The sequence below is a fragment of the Pelodiscus sinensis genome, chromosome 12, assembly GCF_052426305.1.
Source record: "Pelodiscus sinensis isolate ZL-2025 chromosome 12, ASM5242630v1, whole genome shotgun sequence".
NCBI lineage: Eukaryota > Metazoa > Chordata > Testudines > Trionychidae > Pelodiscus > Pelodiscus sinensis.
Window position 1 is genome coordinate 26,440,452 of NC_143063.1, and position 12,531 is coordinate 26,452,982.

Below are 12,531 nucleotides of genomic sequence, written 5' to 3' on the forward strand. Positions count from 1 at the left end.
TATACTGATACTCAAAAAGCTCAAAAAGCTGCTGGTGCTACTGTATACATCAGTGGTCCCCAACGCAGTGCCCGCAGGCGCCATGGCGCCCGCCGGGGCATTTATGTGTGCCCGCTGAATCATCTGGGCCAGCCCCGCTCCTGGGCATGTGGCACATGCACGGTGCCAGCCCCAGATGTGTGGTGCATGGGCGGCCCCTTCCCCGGGCACGTGGCACATGCGCTGTGCCAGCCCCAGGCGCGTGGGCGGCCCGTACCCTGGGTGTGCGGCACATGCACGGTGCTGGCCCCAGGCGCAGGGCGCGTGGGTGGCCCCTGCCACGTGGCACATGTGTGGCACGTGGCATGTGGGTGGCCCTGCCCCTGGGTGCACAGCGCGTGAGCGGCCCCGCCCCCGGGCGCCTGGCAGCTCCAAAAGGTTGGGGACCACTGGTACACATGTTTGGGATTGGGCACTCTGGATCTTTGTATGGTGTAGTAATACATCCCCTTCTACTGTTAAAGCAAAGCTACTATTGCAGGAGGGCCCTGAATGCTGCCGCAAGCACTGGGATCATTCAGGGGTATAGAATAAACATGAAAGTGCTTTGGGCCCCATTGTAGTCCTTACAGTGCAACTGCAGAATTAGAGTAGATTGCAAGAGAAAACTTGCTAGTTCTTGGCATAGAAGCGCTTCTTATTGCAGTGCGACCACCCCATGAGAGAGGGAGGCTTGTTAGCCCTGCTACCTCCCAGTCATGATCCTTCTGGCAACTACAGCCCTTGTGCAGCTCAAAAATTCTGCAGGGGGATTTTGTAGCTCATCTCACACTGCTTAGAACTTTCCCGCATCTCATTCCCCTCAGCTACTTTTCTCTGACCTTTCCCTTTCATCAACCTCTCAGCTGCTCAAAGCCCTCCCAGGGCTCCTAAATCTGACTTTCCAATGTCCCTAAAAACTGACTCTGTAGCTAATTCTCTCCCTCTTTCTTTGATCCCCCAATTCAGCAGCTCAGGACTCATGATGATGTTTGGTTCTGAGGGCTTGCACCAGGTGCAACCACGTCCCATTTGGCTGCACTCTGTGTAGTTTCCTTGGCTGTCCCTTCCTGGTCTTACACCTCCACTGATGAGGCTGTTACTTTTACTCTCTGAGTAGGCACTCAGGACTTGTCCTGCAGATTGGAGTATGGGGCTGTGAATAGCTGTGCACACCAAGTGTTGCATTTTAACTCCCCCCTGTGGATGCTGTAGGCTTAAGCTAAAAGGTTCCTAATTCCTATTAATATAATCCTCTTTCAACAGGATCACATTAACGTGAACTAGGAACTTTTAGGTCATGGACATAGACTGCCTCTGTGCATTTATTTCTGGGGTTTCAGTCAGTCTGAGCTGAAGCAGGAGAATAAATATCAGTATCCCCATTTTACAGAGGGGAAAACTGAAACAAAAATGCTTTGAGTCACTTCCCCGTGGGACAGAATGAAGTAATGACAGAACAAGAGCTTGAGGGAAAAAGATCTGGTTATAATAGAAATATAGATGGTAGAGATGGAAAACCTGTTAATTCATCCATTCCATATGCCTTCATCCAGTCCATCTGCCTTAAAATGTAGGATTTATACAACACACCTTAATAGCTTTTTTTGGAGTGGTTATGGTGTATTTTGTCAATATATATTAAGATTATTATGATAGCATATTGCCTTTATGATAAAAATAGGCAAATTAACATAGAAATCTGTATAACTTTGCATATCTTTGTAGTAATTTAATTAAAACAGGCCAAGATTTATAAAATTATGTGTGCAAGTTTTGTGTGTGCATTCTAAAGCTCAGAGTAGGCTGTAATGTATTAATGGCAAAATTTAGTATTGTGCTTGAAGATGGGAATATAAAAGGGCTAAATGCAGTGATTGGGCATCTGCATGGCAATTTAAGCACAAAATAACTTTTAATGGCCAAATTGACCCACAAAACGTTTTTTAATGGAAATATTGACAAACCCTTAACTGTAATGGCACCATATCAAAAATCCATATTTTGGAAGGCAACCTTGAAAGTGAAATACTCAGGAGTTCAGTGGCACTTCTTAAAAATGGTAACATTTTAGATGGGGGAAGGACAACAAAGCCATGAAGTGAAATTTCATTGTGCATTTGTTATTGCTATCTGTTCTCCATGTTGAAATGCCTGTTTACTTGCAAAGGACAGTTTTCTTTCCATAATGAATCATAGTAACACTTAAATTAAGCACAGTAAAAGAATGGTTAATGTCATAACACGCTGACAATTTAACCTGGCCAATATTTTTATTGCCTTGTACAATAAACCTAACAGAGCACAACTTGCTTTTTGACTAGTGGAAAATCAGTTATGAACCACCAGGGAATGACCAATTTTTCAAATGCAGCTATTCAGTCACACTATAGCCACTAATACTTTTTTTTCCTGTACACTATTGCTGTTATAATCTTTTGAGGATATTTTATCACGGCAATAACCTCCTCAAAATCAGTCTTTACTGCAGTTAATGACTGGACAGCTGGAGCATTAACTGGCCTTGGCGTTGCCTCTAGCCATTAACTAACAAACCAGTTGTTATCTGCAGGTAACAACCAATTTCTTGTGGAATTTTCTTGATAAAGTGTCTCACTAGATGAAATTCCCTCCACCCCTGCATCTTTTTCCTTATCTAAGATTTAGAAAATGCCAGAAAATATGCAGAACAAATGGCAAAGAAGAAGCTCTAAGTAAAAGCCGGGTGAAAGAAGAAAAACTAATATCCAAATTCTCTACAATAGATTTTTGAGTGCTTGCTCCTGCCAAAAATTTTGTAACATTCATAAGATTCCCTGTCCTGTCTTGGCCATTCAGAGGTGAAGTACATTGTACTGAATCCAGGAATGGACTGAAGGGTCTGTGTTGTTGAGTACCTGCAAGACAAAGTTCCTGTCAGCATAGAACAACCTTTCACACAGCCTAGAAACTGTGTCAGATGTGGAGACAAAAGCTGAAGCTCCACAGGAAAAAGAGGAAAATTTTAAATGGGAAAAAACCCAACCCCAACAAACACTGAATTGAGGGGTGATTTAATTTAATAAGTCTTATAATTATTAAATGACTTTTATTTATGTAAACCTTTTAATTTTATTTTTGTCATTATTTTAAAGATAATGTTAGCAAGTTTGGGCTATATCATCAATGCTTTAACAAGAATGTTAAATCAAAGCTTTGTTATATTGTTAAATACTAAGCACCAGAATGAGTAAACTAACTATATGTGCAAAATGTATATCAAAAGCTGAGTTCAATGACATACACAAAGATGCTTTAAAGTTATTAATAGGTCTAATAAGAACTTATTCTTCTACCATCTCCTTTCTTTTAATGCCTTGTTTGCTCTTAGCTTCTATCTTATGCTTATGCTGCTAAGATAACTTTTACCTTAGAACTTTATATTTAAGGTATGGCCATTATAGTAAACTTAGATATAGAGATGCAATGTTATAGTAAAGAGAGCAGCCTACACAAAAAGAATCTGTCTGGGAATAAGGATCTTGCAACAACATTAAAGTTTACAAAGGCAAAGCAAGGCCAAGTCTACACTAGACTTGGAAGGTTGAGTTAAATTACACAACTTACCTTAAATCGAGCTTGCTGCTATATTCACAGAGGGAGGCCGATGGGAGCAAATGCTCCTGTCAGCTTCCCTGACTCCTAGAGACTGCTGGGAGTACTGGCACTGACCAGATTCACCTTCAGTGTTTGATTTAGCGGGTCTTAATTAGACCCGCTAAATCAAACACAAGAAGATCAGTCTCTGGCATAGCAAGTGAAGACATGGCCTAAAATCAAGGAATAAAATCCTGTCCCCACTGAAGTCAATGGGAGTTTGAAGCAGTGGTAAAATTCTCACTAACTTCATGCAGCCAGGATTTTACCCACAGTGCCAAATTGTCATGGAAATGGTCCCATACACTTTGAGTATTTGTGATTAAAATGACCAGGAATTGGCTGTTACTGTGAACTGCTATAACCTTACACGTGAGTTTTTTACAATATGGGGGCAAGTCAAATTAAGAAGCTTGAAATAAGAGTTCAAAGCAAGCAGAGAAAGCCAATTTTAAATCACTTTACATTTTTAAATTAGTTTTAATTTGAAAGGCTGAGGGATACATTATAATACAGAGTTCACTCCTGTACTTGAATCATTGCATATTGTGTACACAGTTCAATTAGTTGCTTTTCTCTTTGGTGTGTGTGTGTGTGTGTGTGTATATATGTGTGTGTGTGTATATATATATATATATATATATATATAACTCTGACTAATGCTGTAGAAGGTTTTATTTGTGTATTGATGTGAGAATAGATCCCTTTAATAGCATATATACTAAATTCCAGTAATATTTGTGATTCAAACATTTCTAACAGTTGAAAATTTTTCAGTGATTTTTTTCAATCATTCTTAATTTCATAAGTCTGGCCCTTTAATGTCTCCAAATTACTGAAAATGTAAGGCATTCTAAACATTTCTGATCTTTCTACACTGCTTTGGCCCCATAAAGCTAATCTTTTCCAAATTCAAGCACTTAAAATTTGAAGTACTCCAATAAATTTAAATTGGCATATTCTGTGCATATCAATTTAGAATTATTATAGCATTAGTGCCTAGGAGTGGTGACTGAGGGCACACAAACCAGTTCTTATATTTATTTTTAATGACTTTTTATTGATTCTTTGCTTCTAAAACTTGATACCTTTAGGTTGTCTCTTACATATAGCTAACACATTTGTGATTCATGAAGTTTTGAAGGCTGTCTTTTCCCCAACTTATATCTTTGTCTTTTCCCCTGTGGTCTATTATTATTTCCTATAGTGCAGAACTGTAAGCAAATACAATTCAATCTTTACTTTGAAAAATGATGGTAGTAAAATCAACACCATGTGACTCATCATGTTTGTCTAGAATCATAACATATGGAAGGTTAAGCCTCAGATGCTTAAGGATTATTCCTCCCACCAATATATGTGTGCAACTCTGAACGACATTAATGGAAAGAACGTGGACACATTAAGAGTGAAGTTTCTTTTGTCAATGTATGTGGCCAACCTTTCCTAAGTTTTATGAATTCCGATGTAAAAATTTTGCTTTAACTCTGTTGCATTTTGAAGTTTAGTTGTTTATAATATTAAATATTTATTAACATTTTGATATTGACCCATTAACAGATATTCTTCATGCAGTCTGTGTCTGCTAATAGTGACATAGTAAACTGATACCAAAATGTCATCGTGGCTATCATCTTCCATTGGACCAGAAGGAGAAGTCTTGGGAGAGCATATAGCAAAGACAGGATATTTTAGAAAGTCGAGTTACCTCTGCATGTTTTAAGATTATTGACTAGCTCACATCTAATTGGTGCCATGTTCAGGCTTTGTGGATGCAAAGTTTAAATAATTTGCAGATTCCGCAAATAACAGGGATTCTTTTCAAGAGTGTCCATAGACAGTTAATAACAGAGTTGAAAGAGGAATTTTACAATTGTAAAGGAAAGTCTTATGTTATGAACATCAACATAAGCATATCAAGACCATTGTCCTGTTGTCTGATTGCTATTTTATCGCCTTTGTCGAAGGCCGATGTTTCCAAATCCATTGCCTAGTGACCCATCTAGGCACTACCAAACAGTGCCATGATAATTAGGGCTAGGTAACACACTTGTTTGAATGCCTCTGCAGAGAGCCCATTGACTGAACTGACATGGAGACTGCACTGACATGGAGATTGAACTATCTCCTAAACATATGGCAACCTGGAAAAGACTGTTCTGCCACTACTGCTGTGTACAATAGAAAACAATAGTCTCCAGCACTGGCAATCTAACATCTCCCCAGTGCAATCAAGTTGTTAGAAGACATATTTTCTTTAAAATATGTTTCTCCATCTAATTAAGGACCTCTGTATGAGCTATGTTGTGCTCTTGGCAAAAGAACCACAGCACAAAAGCACATGTTGGGCAGGAAAATTACTAAGTGGAGTATAACAAAGGAATTCCAAATTCACACTTTGGAAACTGCGTATCTAGACAATTACCACTGTTCATCAGCAAGATATTAGCAGCTTTCTGATTCTAATTTAGCTCAGTTGAAAAGGGAGGTGGTGTGGGAAGTATGTGAGAGGTATTTTCGCATGCTCAAAGAGCAGCAGAAATTACCCCAATTTTTTGTCATTTATTATTTGCAGTTCTCTGTGTGTCCAACTATCTTAGAAATAGGTTCAGCTAAAATCACAGCCGATGAACTTTCATCCATCTTTTGAACCAAACTGAACCTGTGTGCTTTTTAATGTTTGGTACTGGTATAATTAATGTCTCATCCTTACTCAACACATCCTCTTCAAAGCCTTGTGCTGGCAAGATAGCGGACACCTCAGAGCATATGCTGGTAATGCACCTGGAAACCCTAAATCTTAAAATGCTCTTGCAGCTCTCAGGCATGCTGTGCATTCTGGGACATCACTAGTGGAAAAGGTTGCCAAAATTAAAATGGGAAGTAGCAGGCCTACTATTGCTACTGCTAGATGCTGCTGGGAGGGGGGGGGGGGAGTGTTTGGGAGGGGAAGGAGGATTGGAGCTTGCAGATGGGGAGGAATGAGTGAAGAATTGGCCCCTAAAAGACAAGCAAAAGAGAGGGAGGAAGGAGTCAAAGGTTTCTACTAGTGGGGGCAGAGGACTGCTAAGCTGTCTTTGAAGAGAGAATGGAGGGTTGGCACCTTGCATCAAAGATAGGATGAATGAAAGGAAATCTATAGTTAAGTGCTTCTTGGAAGGGTTAGATAAGCCTTTTCTGGTGTTTCGTGGAACAGAGCCTTGTGATGTTCACTTTTTGCTGTCCTGAAATTCTATGCTATCACCAAGGAGGGTCAATTTTTATATAAGTGTCAACATGTACAGTCTTTTCCCATGTTTATGTTTGCCCTGTGCCTTTTAATGGTCGTTCAGTTCAGAATGAGTTTTATATTTTTTTCCTTCAGAGCAGATCTGTACTACAGTTGTGGGGTTTTATTTTTAAGGCATGATCCATAACTCATGAGAGGCAGTGGGAGTCTTCCAGGTGACTTCATTTAGGGTGACTTGAATCAAACCGATATCAGAAAAACAGTATTTAGTAGAGGTTGTTAGCTCTGAACCTCTAAATCAACATAGATTATGATGCTCCAAATGTAATATCTGTTTAATAAATGTCCATAGCCTCTAATCTAAAGAAGCCTAACAAATAAGTGAAATGATTTTTTTGTGTAAGCAATTTCCATTGTGTTCTATTTTCTTACTGAGGATACTGTAAAACAGTTAAGTAAAATATTATCAATATTGTATCCGTCACAGATGAGAAACTACATATCGGGATCAGTTTAATTCATTCATTAGTTTATGGACACTAAAGTCCTCCAAGGAGTGTCACAAATTCCCTCGATGGCCCTGAGTGCTAGATTTAGCATTTGGATCTTTGATTTAGATGAAAGATGTGTAAAAACTCATACAGTCAGACAACTCCCAATAGGCTATACATCTATGTTAGCTTTTACGTAATAGTTATTCCAATCAAGGTTTGGCAGTAACTTTCGCTCTCCAACAGCCTGGTCCTAAAACATTCTGAGCACTTCCTGCTAAATGCAGTCTCTTTTTAGAGAATAGCTGATCAACTTTTTATTCCCTCTTGGTGATATACATGTGTTTGTCTGAGGACACAATCTATTGGGCTCATTTCTGGATTGGAGACACTGGATATTGTCTGAGGTTGGACATTCTTTGCACATATCAAGTATTTTCTAAAGCTCTGGGTAATTACTGAAAATAAAAATGCTCTTTGAATGTGATTATTTTTTAAACAAGTTTTACTTTGACTGTGCTGGTGCTCTATGTGTTCACTTACCGTAAACTTACAAGTAACAGAGATTTCTGGCAGTGATCTTTGCAGAATTTGTGATTTTTTTTTTAAAAGAATGTCATAGAATATTAATGGAAAATAATTTTTAAAATTGTAAGTGCTATTACCTGCATTATGAGCCAATTTTGAGAACTATTCTCACCCAGGGAACTGTAACATACTATGCCATGTGACTTGTATCCAATCAAAATGTATCTGCACAGTTTAAATTTAGACAGTATGACAAGTTAAAGGGATAAGTAAATATGTACAATACATCACTCTCAGCCAATTTACTTGGCTAATTCAGACACTAGTTTTTCATTTTAACTCATTAAAACTTTTATTGCTGTATTTACTTATGTATGCTAAGGATGTAAGAAATATTATATTTTGATTTCCACTTTTCTTTTACAAAGTATTTCCTTTTCTTAAGTAAGAATGTGAAAAAATTCTGTTTAAAAAAAAGAAACATCATAATTGTACTATTTCCTCAATAATATTAATACTATGTATTTTTCTTTGTATTATTTGCATTTGAAAAATCAATTATTTTTCTAATGTAACATTAATTATAGTATTGAAAACTATATTTCATACCAATCATGCTGCTCTATGGCACCATTTTGGTTCCCGGCCAGGCCTTGCCTTAAAAAAACCTGATCCAAAACTGATAGAATTCAGTGGAATGATTCCCATTCACTTTGGTGGGTTTTGGAATAGACTCAAAGGGTATGTTTACACTGCCATAAAAGATCTGTGGCATTGAGTCTCAGAGTCTGAGTCTACAGACTTGAATTCATGAGGCTGGAAATAATAGTATAGATGTTTGGGCTCAAGATGGAGCCCAGCTTCTGAAACCCTGTGTGTGTGAGAGGGGGCGGGGGAATCTCAGAACCTGGGGTCCAGTCTGAGCCTGAATGTTTGCACTGGTATTTCTAGCCTCAGAGCCTGACCCCCTTCAAATCTGAGTAAGTTCACCTGAGTTCTGAGACTTGCTGCTGCTGATTTTTACTGCACTGTAGACATGTCCAAGGATGAAATCCTGGCCCCAATAGGGTCGATGACTTAAGAATTCCTGGTATAGCTTGAATTAAGTATATAGGGCTGTGTCCAGACTCAGGGGTTTTTTCGAAAAAAGTAGCCTTTTTTCTAAAAAACCTCACCTGCGTCTAGACTGCAGCCGCGTTCTTTCGAAATTAAATCGAAAGAACGCGGCTTTTCTTTCGATGGCGGTAAACCTCATTTCACGAGGAAGAACGCCTTCTTTCGAAAGTTCCTCTTTTGAAAGAAGGCGTTCTTCAATGTAAATAGGGCTTCTTTGAAAGAGAGCATCCAGACTCACTGGATGCTTTCTTTTGAAAAAGCAAGCCGCTTTTTCGAAAGTTCAACGTGCAGTCTAGACACTCTCTTTCGAAAGAGGCTCTTTCGAAAGTATCTTTCGAAAGAGCCTCTTTCGAAAGAGGCTTGCAGTCTAGACATAGCCTAGTTGTGCAGTAACAGGGTTATTTTGTTAATTTTCAAATTTAATTTCCTTCGTTTAGGATCAAATTCCTCAGAATTTGGACCATGCACTTGAAATACAAGAGACCATTTTAGTTGGCGATAGTTCTCCATTTTATATGACATTTGAGAATATGCTTATTTGCCTCTTTGATTATATCATCATAAGAACATAAGAATGGCCATACTGGGTCAAACCAAAGGTCCATCTAGCCCAGTATCCTGTCTACCGACAGTGGCCAGCACCAGGTGCCCCAGAGAGGGTGGACCAAAGACAATGATCAAGCGATTTGTCTCCTGCCATCCCTCTCCAGCCTCTGACAAACAGAGGCCAAGGACACCATTTTATCCCCTGGCTAATAGCCTTTTATGGACCTAACCTCCATGAATTTATCCAGCTTCTCTTTAAACTCTATTATAGTCCTAGCCTTCACAGCCTCCTCTGGCAAGGAGTTCCACAGGTTGACTACACGCTGTGTGAAGAAGAACTTTCTTTTATTAGTTTTAAACCTGCTACCCATTAATTTCATTTGGTGTCCTCTAGTTCTCCTATTATGGGAACTAATAAATAACTTTTCTTTATCAGCCCTCTCCACACCACTCATGATTTTATAGACCTCTATCATATCCCCCCTCAGTCTCATCATTATCAAGGACTCATGTTTCTAATTTCTTCTTCGAGCTCTTGAATTGTTAATGTTAACTCCTACTGAACCCAACTTTGTTTTCTATCCCAGACGTAACATTCTGAACATATAAAATATGTCACTCATGGAAAACAGGTTTGTAAGTCATAATAAAGTGCAGCTTATCACAAAATGATGAGAAAGCATTAATATGGAAGACTTCTGGTAAATAATCCTTCAATGTATTTATCTCAATATTTCATAGACATAGAAGTGTAGTTTTCTACATAAAGAATTAGGAAATTGATTCAAGGTTTTCAGTTCACTAATATTTTATTGCCATCTTCATTTTCTTTCTTTTCTCTTCTACCTGATGCTGTTAAAATGAATTCAGAACAACATGGACTTATCTTCTATTATACACTAGCCAGAACTTTCTTAGTCTATGCTGTTCACTTGATCATTCCTAACGTTCTGACCAATTATGCACACAGACATATATGCAAGACTGTCATTACCTAAAAAAAAACCCTTTAATATGAAATGACAATAACAGATATTAAATATCATGTGCACTACAAGCTGCTTTAAAATGCATTTTGATATATAAATGCATTCAGTGATACATAGCATCATTTAAAACAAATTGTTCGCTATTGTGCAGCTGATTAGCTATGGTGGGAAATTACTCATTCCCTTGTATTAACTACGGTGTTTCCACCAATCAGTATGAAGCATGCCAACTTTGTTTAGCCTGTGCCCTTGTGCAATGATGAACAAGTAATGCATAAAACAAACCCTCCTACCTAATCAAACATTCCATGGAGATTTGAAAACAGAAACAAAGGGGAAATGTGTTCTTAGAGTATGATGGTGCAGTAAAATGAAATAAAGTTTGACACATGTACATGAAAACTGAAGACACATAATGTGAATAAAAATTTAAAAAAACTAACAATTTGTTTGAATTATTAAAAAAGTCCCCCCTACAAAATTTATGTTTTTATACAATTCAGGACAATCTGAAAGATAGTCGTCTTCAGAATAAACAGGGTCAGGAAATCAGTAGTACAGAAATGTTTTCTCATTGATTTGTATTCTAGCTTTTTCCAAATGCTTTCCCTCTGTGTGTGTGAAATACCATCACAGATGTAATTGGATGAGGCACCTGAGCTGAAACTTTACTGGTAAAAGATAGAGGATTGCTGGAAGTGAAGTCTCTGTAGGTTCCTTAGCCTTTGGAACAATCTTCACTCCTTTACTCCATAACAATCAAAGTTTGTTAACCTTCATACCATGCTGCAAAGGCCTGTCTTTTCTTTTTTGCTCTTAAGGAGTTGTGTCTTGTATATGGCTGAGGAGGAGTATTCATAGGACTCCAGTGGATTCTGTGAAAGGATTTAAATTTAATTGATTGTATATATGTTGTTGCTGCATTATTTGAGCTTGAGATAATTGATGGATAATTGATCTGTTTGTTATATTTTTTTCAAACATTATCAGTATTTCCTATCAGTTAAATAAAGATTGATAATTTTTTCTAAAATGCTTACTGTTAACCAGATCAGCTTATCACCTTTACATTTCCAAAGCAGTGATTAGTTTTAGTTTCAAAAGGTTTAGTCTAGATTGACATCAGTGTAATTGCAAGTAGAATTTAGCCCAGTGGGACATATTCTCAAGTGGTCTTGTTATGAGTAAAGTTAAAAGCTTCTTCAGACTGTTGAGCCCTTCATCTGAGATAGTGGTAAGAAATATTTATGGGGCAGGGCTGGCCTTACCATGAGGCAAACTGAGGCGGCCACCTCAGGTGCCAGACTGTGAGGGGTGGGGTGCCACTAGGACCCAGAATGTAGAAAATTATGTCTGCTGCTGGGGCATATGTATTCTCTGTGCTCTAGATGAAGAGCATGGGGTAGATAGCAGAGCAGTACCATGAGGAGTAGAACAGAAACAAGGCAGAATTGAGACCTTTCAAAGTTTTGGCCCAAGCGAGGGAACATGGGGGCATCATTTGAGCTCCCTGCCTCTGGTGCCAAAATGTTGTGGGCCGGCTCTGTTATGGGGACACCTACACCTAGAACCCATCTCTGAACTGACATCTTTTTCATTCTCCTCAGTCATTTCCTTTTCTCTGTATTGGATAGCTAAAGGCCACTGTGTGCTGTGCATGGCTCCAGCAGGCTGCCATCTCTGTGCTCCGCCTCACCCACCTCTGCAGATGTTTCCACGCCTGCAAAATCTCAAAGCATGACCAAGGCCTGGAAACAGCACAAATAAAAGTGATCAGGCCTTGTGGCAAGGTTTGGGCTCCTCTAATCAGTAACAAAATCTAAAGGGACACTCAGAAGTAATTTATGTTCAAACTTTTACCCAAATAATTTGACTTTAGCAGGGTTCAAAAAAGAGCTAGATAGATTCATGGAGGTTAGATCCATCAATGACTTTTAGCCAGGATGGGTAGGAATGGTATCCCTAGCCTGTGTTTCTC